General features: G+C 45.6%; 1 long non-coding RNA gene across 1 annotated transcript; it reads left to right on the forward strand.

The window, feature by feature from the left end:
- The first annotated feature begins 2,317 nt into the window (after positions 1–2,317).
- On the forward strand, positions 2,318–6,941 carry LOC106897998. Its single transcript, XR_001413858.1, has 2 exons — positions 2,318–2,529; positions 6,758–6,941. It is a non-coding gene; the product is annotated as an uncharacterized LOC106897998 (long non-coding RNA).
- Positions 6,942–9,584: the final 2,643 nt, after the last annotated feature.

The following is a 9,584-nucleotide window of genomic DNA, read 5'->3' on the forward strand; positions in this document are numbered from 1 at the left end:
TCGCCGTCGGGACCCCCCCAGTCTCTCCCACTGGGGGCCGTGGCAGCCCCCGGCCCCCCTCCACCCCCCCGGCATTACCGGCTCGTTGCGTGGATCATAAAGGCTAAACGGGGCTGCAAGAGAAGTGGATTTGTGGGTTTTAGTGGGTTTATCCTCTTTATAATTTTAATGCGACTTTACTTAAGCCAGGCGGTTTAATTTAATTTTTATCCCAAAAGCTCTTTTCCTGCCTTTCACTTAAAAAAAAAAAAATGTTTGTCTTCTCCTTGGCAGAGGAACAAAAGCTGCCCTTCCTTCCAGCGGGCAGCCCGCGCTGCGGGGCCCGGGGCGCTGCGGGACCGGCCCCGAGCCCGGTTGGCGAGCGCCGCCCCGAGGCCACCGGCCCCGCCGCCACCGGGAGCGGGAACGGGCGGACACACCGGGGCCAGCGGGGACGGGTGTTAAATACACTCCCGGCCAGCCGAGGGGCAGCATTTATTATTTATCCCTCTTTTTATTAGTGTTATTATTACGGCCAGAGCTGTCATGATTTAAGCATTCACCTAAAAAAGGATTTTTATGTGTACGTAATTATTTTTTTCTTGCAATGGGTGGTTAAGAAATATCACGGCGCGGTTTTGTGTGTCCTTTGGCTTGATGGAGAGCGGGAAGGAGGAGAGAAAGAGCCCACGCCGAGCCCTTTCCCCCTCACATCCATGTGGAGGGGGAGGGAAGGAGGAGGGTTTAAGGGCAACTTTTTAATCTTTTTTTTTCCTAATAATTGCGACAAGCACCTCCCGTTAGTAACATATTCTGCCCGGGAATATCCGCATGACTCCTAGGGAGCGGACACCAAATACTCCCAAAGGCTAACGCTGATGAATGGGAACTGTGAAAACCAGCTGCTATAACCATATTTTAATAAAAATGCCGCTTTGTGAAGATCTAAGTAAGTCACAAAGAAACCCATAATGAGATCTTGAGATTCAGTGCCATTTCCCTTGGATGATCTGTAATAGATTCTTCTATTATGGAAGTGTGTGTGTGTAATGGATATGTACACATATATACATTTACTGATATATGCCCACGCAAACACTTGAAATCCCTCCCGTCCCCGCCTATTAATTATTTTAGCACTTATTCCCCTGACAAGCAGAAGTTATCTTACAGCTAAGACATCCATTTACTGTCTAAGAGCTCTAACTTGTCTTTGACGTCTGAATTTAAAATGTCTTTAGAAACTTTAGCAACAGCCAGAAAGGGGGAAAAAAAAATCCCATTACCTTAAAATGTTATTCCAGCCCAAGAATTAAACCCAATACATCACCTACTTAGGTCTGGGGTTCTTTTTCTCCCCCCTCTCCCCCTTTTTCTATTATTTATTTTAAACCTAATCGCGAAATTAAATGGCACATGCAGTTTTCACGCTTATCTTGAGTGCTTTTCTCTATTTATGTTTTCAATCTGCAATTTAGGGGCGGGGGGCAGGGGGGGATGCTTCATTTCCAAGTTGCAGCAGTGAAAGCTCTGTTAAAATATATTCCTCCTGCCTGTTTTGGCTGAAAGAAAGAGCTTTTAGTAAGACGAGTTCAAGTGTGACCACGACTTTTGTCTTACAAATTGCATTGGCATAAAAAGTAAGGCAGTGGGTTTGCAGGTTTTTTTAATCCTCTTTGTAAGAAATAGAAAATATTCGACAAATTTTTAAATTGCTATAGGTGTTTTACGTGTAAGTACAGCAGATTGTACGTATGTGTGTCTGCAAGCACATATGGCACATATGTGCTAGAGGTATGTAATGCTATGGGTCCTTCATGTGTAAACCTAATTGGAGTTTTATAGTAAACTTTAAGTTCTTTCCCTCCACAGGTTTGATTTAAACTTGAACCTGCCTATATTTGTGTACCAAAAAGGAGAGAAAATTTTGACATTACAGGAAAGAAAAAAAAACTATATTAATTTGACATTATAGCTTGTACCAAAGATGCTGAATCAGACGATGTTTTCCTCCCTCCGTGCATTTAGTGAGCTCTAATCTTGCCCAAAATAAAAACAACAACAACCCCCCAAGGCTGTCAATACCCCCCCTCTCCCCCAGGAAGACTCTCCCCCCTTTTCTATTCTCTTTCAAATTGGTGTTTGGGGTTTTTTTTCGGGGGGTGGCTGCTCTTTGTGGGTTTGTTTGTTTGTTTTTTTCGGATTCCGCCCCGTCTCCCCGCCCGACCTGGTGTAAACTGTTTGAAGTTCAACAACATGGCTAAGTTTTATTGTATTTCCGGTACAATAGATTTATATACCGTCCCATCCAGGCTTTTCCAGGCTTTTCAAATGAAATGAAGCTAAGTTATAGGCCAGGTTCTGGCTCCTCCGCACATCTCCTGAACTCGGAGGATTTGTTTCTTCAATGAACTTTTAAACTCCCCTAAACTTGCCCTTTCGGGACGGGGCTATCTCTGCCTATTGTCTTTCTTTCCAGCCTTTATTATTTCTTTTGCTCACCCCTTTGAGTTGTTTAATCCACTTGAGGATAAACGCCCAGCTTACAAGGTAAGAGATTGACTTTACATAATATATATGTAAATATATACATATAGAGGTGTTTTGTGCCTTCACCCGGTGGGCTGGGGATGTATGATTCTTTCTTCCTTTCTTATTTATTTTTATTTTATTTATTTATTTTTTTTACTACATTGGAATTTAGGTGAGGTTTGGGGTAGGCGGGTTTTTTTGGCAAACTTCCCCCGCGGAAGTTGCTCGGAGCTCAGCAAAGCCTCCGGGGCCTGGCCGCCTCCCGGCCCCGCACCCCGGCTTTAATTTTCCCTTTTATCACCACCCAGTCATTATTTTATAACACGCTTTTCCAACGCGGGGTGAGCGTTGGAAGGAGGAAAGGACACGATAAGTTTCTCTGTGTTGCTATTTACACCTATAAAATAGTCACAATGACGCTTTTTTCTCTTGCTTTAATTGATTTATATGTTCTTGGCTTTTTTTTTTTTCTTTCTTTCTTGCTTTCTTGCTTTCTTTCCTGCTTTTTCCCCCCCTTTTTCTTTAAATGAATCACGTTAAACTTGCTTTCAGGGGAGGAGAATATGAATTAATTGTTTTCCCCGGAACTCACTGATCTGACTTTATTCTCTGCGGAAAGTTATCCAAACCCCGGCAGACTTAGATACTCCCCCAAAAAATCTGGTAATAGTGTTTTAATACAGAGTCTTGATAAATCAGCTTCATATCGGAAACGATCCTTTAAATTAGCTTTCCAGAGGAGGTGGGGGAAGAACTTTAGGAATTTTTGCTCTTTTTTATAGCTGCGATAATCGCTTGTTTCTCAAAGTCAATAGCATTTTACTGTTTCCTCTGGTCTATTTGTAAACTATTTGTAAAGTCCTGCAGGAGGGATCCGCTCCAGACACTGTACATAGGAAATCATTTGAATAGTTATTTCGTGCAATCCGAGGGGTTTTATTTCGTCTCTGAAAAGATCCTTTTGTTGCTTTTGTTTCCTAGCAACTGTTTTCTATTATAAAAGTTCAGATTGCAGATGATGTCAAACAAAATGGCCGCCCAGGCGCCTTTCTTGGGAATTTTAGCCTTTGACCCAAGGCTGAACTAGAACTGCTCTGTGAATTAGGTAGTTTCATGTTGTTGGGCTTTTAATTTTAAACACAAGAACATCAAACTACCTGATTTACTCCAGTTACCCTCCTCGCTCTGGTTTGGGGTGACATCCCTGTACCCCCCCCCGCCTGGGCACACACATCCCCTGCATCCCCCTCTCCATCCATCCATCCATCCATCCATCCATCCATCCCCTGGACCGCAGCGGGTCCCTGTCCCCCCCCCGCTCCGCCGGGGGTGATGGTTTCTTTGTTTAAATCCCCCGTTTCAGTGACCTTTTCCGAGACGACGCAGTCACGCCCCGAATCATCAAGAGCTTATTAAAGGTCTAATTAGGCTGAGGCGCCTCTCGGAGGCTAAAACGCCCCCCCCTCCCCCGCGACTCAAACCCCTCCGCCTGCCCAATAAAGTTTGTGTCTCGCATAAAAATATATGCCTTTAAATCCACCCACGGCCATAAAGAAATAGAAATGCTCCTTATTTTAGTAGCTGGGTTCCACAGCCCGGTGTAAATAGGTAAAATGTGGGTTTAGTCCAACTCATGAGTTTAATTGCCCCCGTTGATTAAAAAAAAAAAAAAAAGTTTAATAAAGGCCCTGTCGCGCATCTCGGCGGCGCTTCACGTTTGTCCTTTGGCCGGCAATTTTTATAGGGCCCGGGGTGGCGAGAGGGGCTCTGAGGCTTCCCCTACAGGGGGAAAGATGCCGGACTCAGCCAGAAGTGCTGGATATTTAATTCAGGGTATTTAGTCACCGAGGAGCTCCCGCATCTCGTAAGAAACCTGCCCACGTCTTTAGAGGCTGAGAAATGCCAAGCCGCGGTCTCTACGCATGTAACCGCGCGTAGATGCGCGGCTTGGTGCTCATTGCTCGGGCATTGATCTCTGAGATCATCAAATATAACATCTTCAGCCAAACCGGGGCGAGGACCACGGCTGCGAAGTTCATGAAACAAAAGGGGTTTTTAGGTGGTGTCAGAAATGCCCACAATGTTTCACCACATCCTTCCTCCCGTCTCAGTGTTGCACGTGGGAAGACTCCGATTTAATATATATATATATATATGTACACTAAAACCTCTAAAAATCCCCGTGAGAAAGGGGAGTCGCAGAGCTCTGCCTGTCAGAGAGTGTGTTTGGATGAAGTCCACCCAGACCCGCGGAGTCGTGCGTGTTTGTGAGCCATCAGCTCCTGGAAGCGATTTTCCCTGCACTGCTGTTTCAAATACGCATAAAAACCGAGTTTCACATGGTCCTGGCCGCGGCTAAAGAAGCCTGGGACTGGATCTCCCTTCGAGGTTTGAAGAATTAAACTTTGATACCGTATCCAGGGTCTAAACCACCATCTGCTCCTACTTTTTGTGGCGAGGGGATTACTTGGATTTCTTTTCTTTTTTTTTTTTTTTTTTTTTTCTCCTCTCCACTCGGAGTGGGAAAAGAAAACGAAAACAAACAAACAAAAAACTTGTCTGGGTTTTAAACTGGTGCGTGCTTTATTCCCGAAACTGGTGATTCTTGTAGGCGTAGTGCCTATCTCGCCTATAAAACAAACAGCCGCTCAAGGGGAGGAGAGGGAAAGTCAAACAGCGTAAAATAACTCAAAAGAGTTTTCTCCCCGTCTCACAAGCCCTGTGACTCCTTCCTTAGAAACAACGTGCTACTTGTGCCCTGACTCAAAGCCCTTAAACGGAAAAGGACAATCTGGGAAAGTTAATCATAAACTATTCGGTAATAATGTCCCCACAGGCAACCACTAACCTGCCTTGTAAATGTCTGGGCTTCTGATTTTGATCTCCCTCCTACCCACGTAAATACAGGAAACAAGGGCCAGGGAGGAGAATGAGGGACACAGAGCTGGGAAAGATCAGAATCAGGCCCCCGAGGAGGGGGGGGGGTCCTGTATTGCTGCCTGAAAACGGGAATTGGGACTCTTTTCCCAAGGGTTTTGGGAGGGCAGGAGCGGAGGGTGCGGTGGGCAGGGGGTCCCGCGGGCGCGGCCGCCCCTTATTTCTCTTCTTTTCCAAATCAGAAAGATAAGAGCGACCTTACCTGGAGAAGGAGCCGTGTGGGGACGGCTAAAACGACAACAACCTCCCCCCCCCCCCCAAAAAAAAAATACCCTCCTGGTAGGAATCGCCTGGTTTGCGCCAGGCTGCCCATTTCTGCGCTTACAGGCAACCAGCACCGGCGGTAAATGCCACAAATGTCCCCCAAGTTGCCCCCCTGCCAGCGTCCAGCCTGGCTGATATTACCCCCACCCCGGGAGGAGTTTTAATTACGGGGAAAAGTGTGGTGAAAAGAGCTTGTCTCCCGGTTTTTGTTTATTTTTTTAATTCTTATTCTTATTTTTGTTTTTTACCGGGGGTCATGCTCCGGGTTTTATGGAAACGCTTCCCTCGCAAACTTAATTCTTGTACCTGCGCTTGTGTTTTCCCTCCTTCTTCCCCAAACTTGAGTGCGAGCGACAGATTTCTCACCATCACGGGCTGTTACTTCCCTTCCTCCCAGACTAATGCGAGTTGGACGACTCTTTTTTGGTTTTTTCTTTTTTTTTTTTTTTCTTTTGGAGGGGGGGCTCCAGTTCTGTCGTGGTGGTGACCCCAAAGCCGAGCCAGGGGGAACCCTCCGCGGTTGCACCAGCAGCTCCCGGGGCGTAGGATCCGCGGCAGCCGGCGGAAGGCAGGCGCCCAGCTATTTAATGGGAGCCGAATATTATTTCAAGGAGGGGGGCGAGGGGAGGTGGGGGGGGGGATTAGTCTAGTAGCCAGAATGCGGGTTCCTGAACAACAATCAAACTTTATTTTAACTTTCTCTCCTTCCAGCTCCGCTTTCCGAAGGCACATACGCTTCTACTTTACAGGGGATCGAAATGCTTTATTAACTGCTGAGATTACAAACCTCATTTGGAATCGGGTTTTTTTAGCCAGAGTATACTTTAGGTCCTTGGAAAATTGCCCACATGTGTAACTTGTTTTTGCTTCTCTTCAGACAAGGAATTCCCCCCCCCCCTCCTCCCTCTTTCCCTCCCTCCTCACCACTTACGGATTTTTAACAGACGGCAGCATTCAAACTGAGAGCTAGCACAGGAAATGGCAAAGGTAGATCCTTCGGCTTTTAGGCTACAGAAACTTATTTAACTTTTTTTTTTTTTTTAAGGTTTTACTCTTCAGGAGGGATTTTTTGTTGCGCTTTCGTGCGTTTGGAGGGGTCCGTGACTGAAGTTTCTTTCATAACCTGCCTCTCAGACCTGCCTAAATGTATCATTCATAAATTATGTTTGCTTTATGCTGAGTTTTTATTCCTGTTTCCTGTCTCTCTCTCAAAAAAAAAAAAAAAACAAGAGCAAGCCTGGTGGCTTTGAAATTGTTACTTCTCATTTCTCCTTTCAGATGTCAGGTGATAACAGAAATGTTTTGCAGCCAGATCATGCACTGGTGCAAGTGGAGCTAGGATAGTGGGTGTCAGCCGATCAGCTGGGGACATCTGATCTTGGATATGTCCACATGTGTCTACGCAGGTACATGTGCTGAACAACAACAAAAGTTATTCGCTTGTTGTTGTTGTGATTATCACTATTATTGCTGTTATTATTATAATTTCGGAATGTTTCGTATCGCCCTAAAATAAACTCCCAGCCCTTTGAAGGTTGGGTTATCTCAGAATCTGGTCTCCAGACTCGCCATAGCCATGAAGTTCACTCTCAGCTTTTATCCTCTCTTAGTTTATCCTTATCGGCTTCCAAACCCAAACTGAAGAAGCGAACCCACCCCAAGTGATGCACGTTCCCCCCCCCGACACCGCGTCGGCCTCCTGGGGTAAAGATCCTGGTGAACCCCCCCCCCAAATTCCAGCCCTGTCCCTGCATCGGGACGGGGACAGAGCCCCGCACCCCCAGGTCTCCCCCACCTTCCCCAAAGCCCTGACAAAGAGGCAAAATCATCTGGAAGAAGGTGCCAGTTCTAATAAATGGTAACAACCGTCTTTAAAAAGTGGTTAAATATGTTTCCGGTAAGAAATGGCTCCTCCGCTCCTTTTTCTTTCTTACGCCAAAACTTATAAATCAGTAAAAGGTGGCAATTGCACGGTCTTAAAAGCTACATATTTCGAAAATACTTTATATTTGGTTGTTCTCAGCTTAGAAATGCCAACCCAAAGAGTTGTTTTGTTAAGGATGGGGTTTGGCAGTTGCGTGTTTCAGAGCGCTATTTGGAAATGATTCCTCCTCTCCACAAACAATAAAGAGTATTTATAAACAGTATCTGAGTTCAGAAGCCTCTGGCTTTCCATTGCAAGCTGACAATACTCCGAATTTTTCCTCACAGCCAAAAACACTTGGCGCTGATTCTGAAAGCAGGAAAAAGTTTCCACTTCGGACTTTTTTTTTTTTTTTTAATAACTATTTCCAGTTCCACTTCCCTTTACCAACTCACAACAACAATCACATATCTAAAATTAATCTAGTTTGCGAACCGAGCAAAGCTCACACATCCTGCCTCCTCTCTCCCAAAGATTCCTCCTTCTAGACTTTTAGACTCTGCTCCGAGGTCACTTTCTCCTTGACGTTTGAGATATTTTTTTTCTGCAAACAGAAGAGCTTTTCATGTAATTTCTGCTGGGCTCTATTTGGGGCTCTAAAACATAACCCTCCGTGTGGTGTCCCCCGAAGCGGGCAGCCCCGCACGCCCCGCTCTCTCCAAGCGGGTGACCCGGGATGAAGCTGTACTTTGCCTTAAGCCCCTCTCAGAAAAGGCTACCGAGAGATGAGCTGTGGGGATATATATATAAAATAAACTACTGAACAAACGGAAACCTCCAGAGGAGCAAAAGCAAATGGATTTTGCAGATCTTCTTGTGAGGTTTCCATTCACTAGGGATCTGAAAACCCTTGGTTTCTGCCTCACAGCCACGCTCCTAAGAGTCTTCTTGGATTAAATTTATATACTACAGAAAATTATATACTCACATGCTGACATAGTTCATCATTATTTATAGGAGGCGCACCAGGATTTTTTTTTCCAAGAATATATTTATTACAGGTAAGACACGGCCAATCTATCTAGCAAACAGAGAACAGGTGTTTTGCTTCAATTAACGTTCAATAATTTCATCTATACTTATTCACCATCCTGCTACCAACACGGCTGTTTATCCATCAGTTGTATAAACACATTTCCATGCGCCAAGCGAGTTTAATCTCCACAACACACTTAAATCAGCCCTTTCCTTTCCCAAGCTCTCATAACATTTGCAGAGTCCCTCCGAATCTCTGGTGAAATAGTCTGATTTTTAAAAAATCATTTCTGAAAAGGCAATAAAGCCGAGAAATATGACAATGTGAGCAACCAGCTCGTATTTCACGTCTGATGACACGGGGTCTCTTGATTTCAAGGAAGTTAAAAGAAGGGGGGGGGAGAAGGGAGATAGAAATGTGAAAAGTTGGAAAAAGTAGGAATTCTGACACACACACACACCCCCCCTCGTTTCACACAACCCCCTGTTCGCGGGAGATGCGCTGGGGAGAGCGATCCTGCCCCACGGGCAGGGGGTTTCTCTGCCTTCACCGGTTTAAAGGGGTGAAGTGGAGTTAACTTTGGACTAAACCAAAGAGGAGAGTTTGCAGGTCGGAGGCGAGTACTCACCTGGTGCCAGTTGCCCACGGCTGCCTGGGCAAGGTCTGAGCCCAGAGGCTGGAGAGGGCTCCCCAAACTCCTCACACCTCACCTTGGCTGGAGCCCGCGGACTGACCCCGCTTCTCCAGCCCAGGGAGGATTTTGAGCCGGTTGGGGGGCTCCTGCTGCCCTGATGGATGGAAAAATGAAAAATAAATCTGACCTCCGGCATTAAGCTCCGGCTCTCCTTGCCCATCATCCCGACCCTCTCCATTTTTTTTTTTATTTTTTTTTTTTTAAATAAAGGGAGGGAGGAAAGAAAAATTGTGGTTTGTTTCAGCAGTTTATCCACTCATCTTTGGGATTTGGGAAAT

The sequence above is a fragment of the Calidris pugnax genome, unplaced genomic scaffold, assembly GCF_001431845.1.
Source record: "Calidris pugnax isolate Ruff unplaced genomic scaffold, ASM143184v1 scaffold335, whole genome shotgun sequence".
Taxonomy (NCBI): Eukaryota; Metazoa; Chordata; class Aves; order Charadriiformes; family Scolopacidae; genus Calidris; species Calidris pugnax.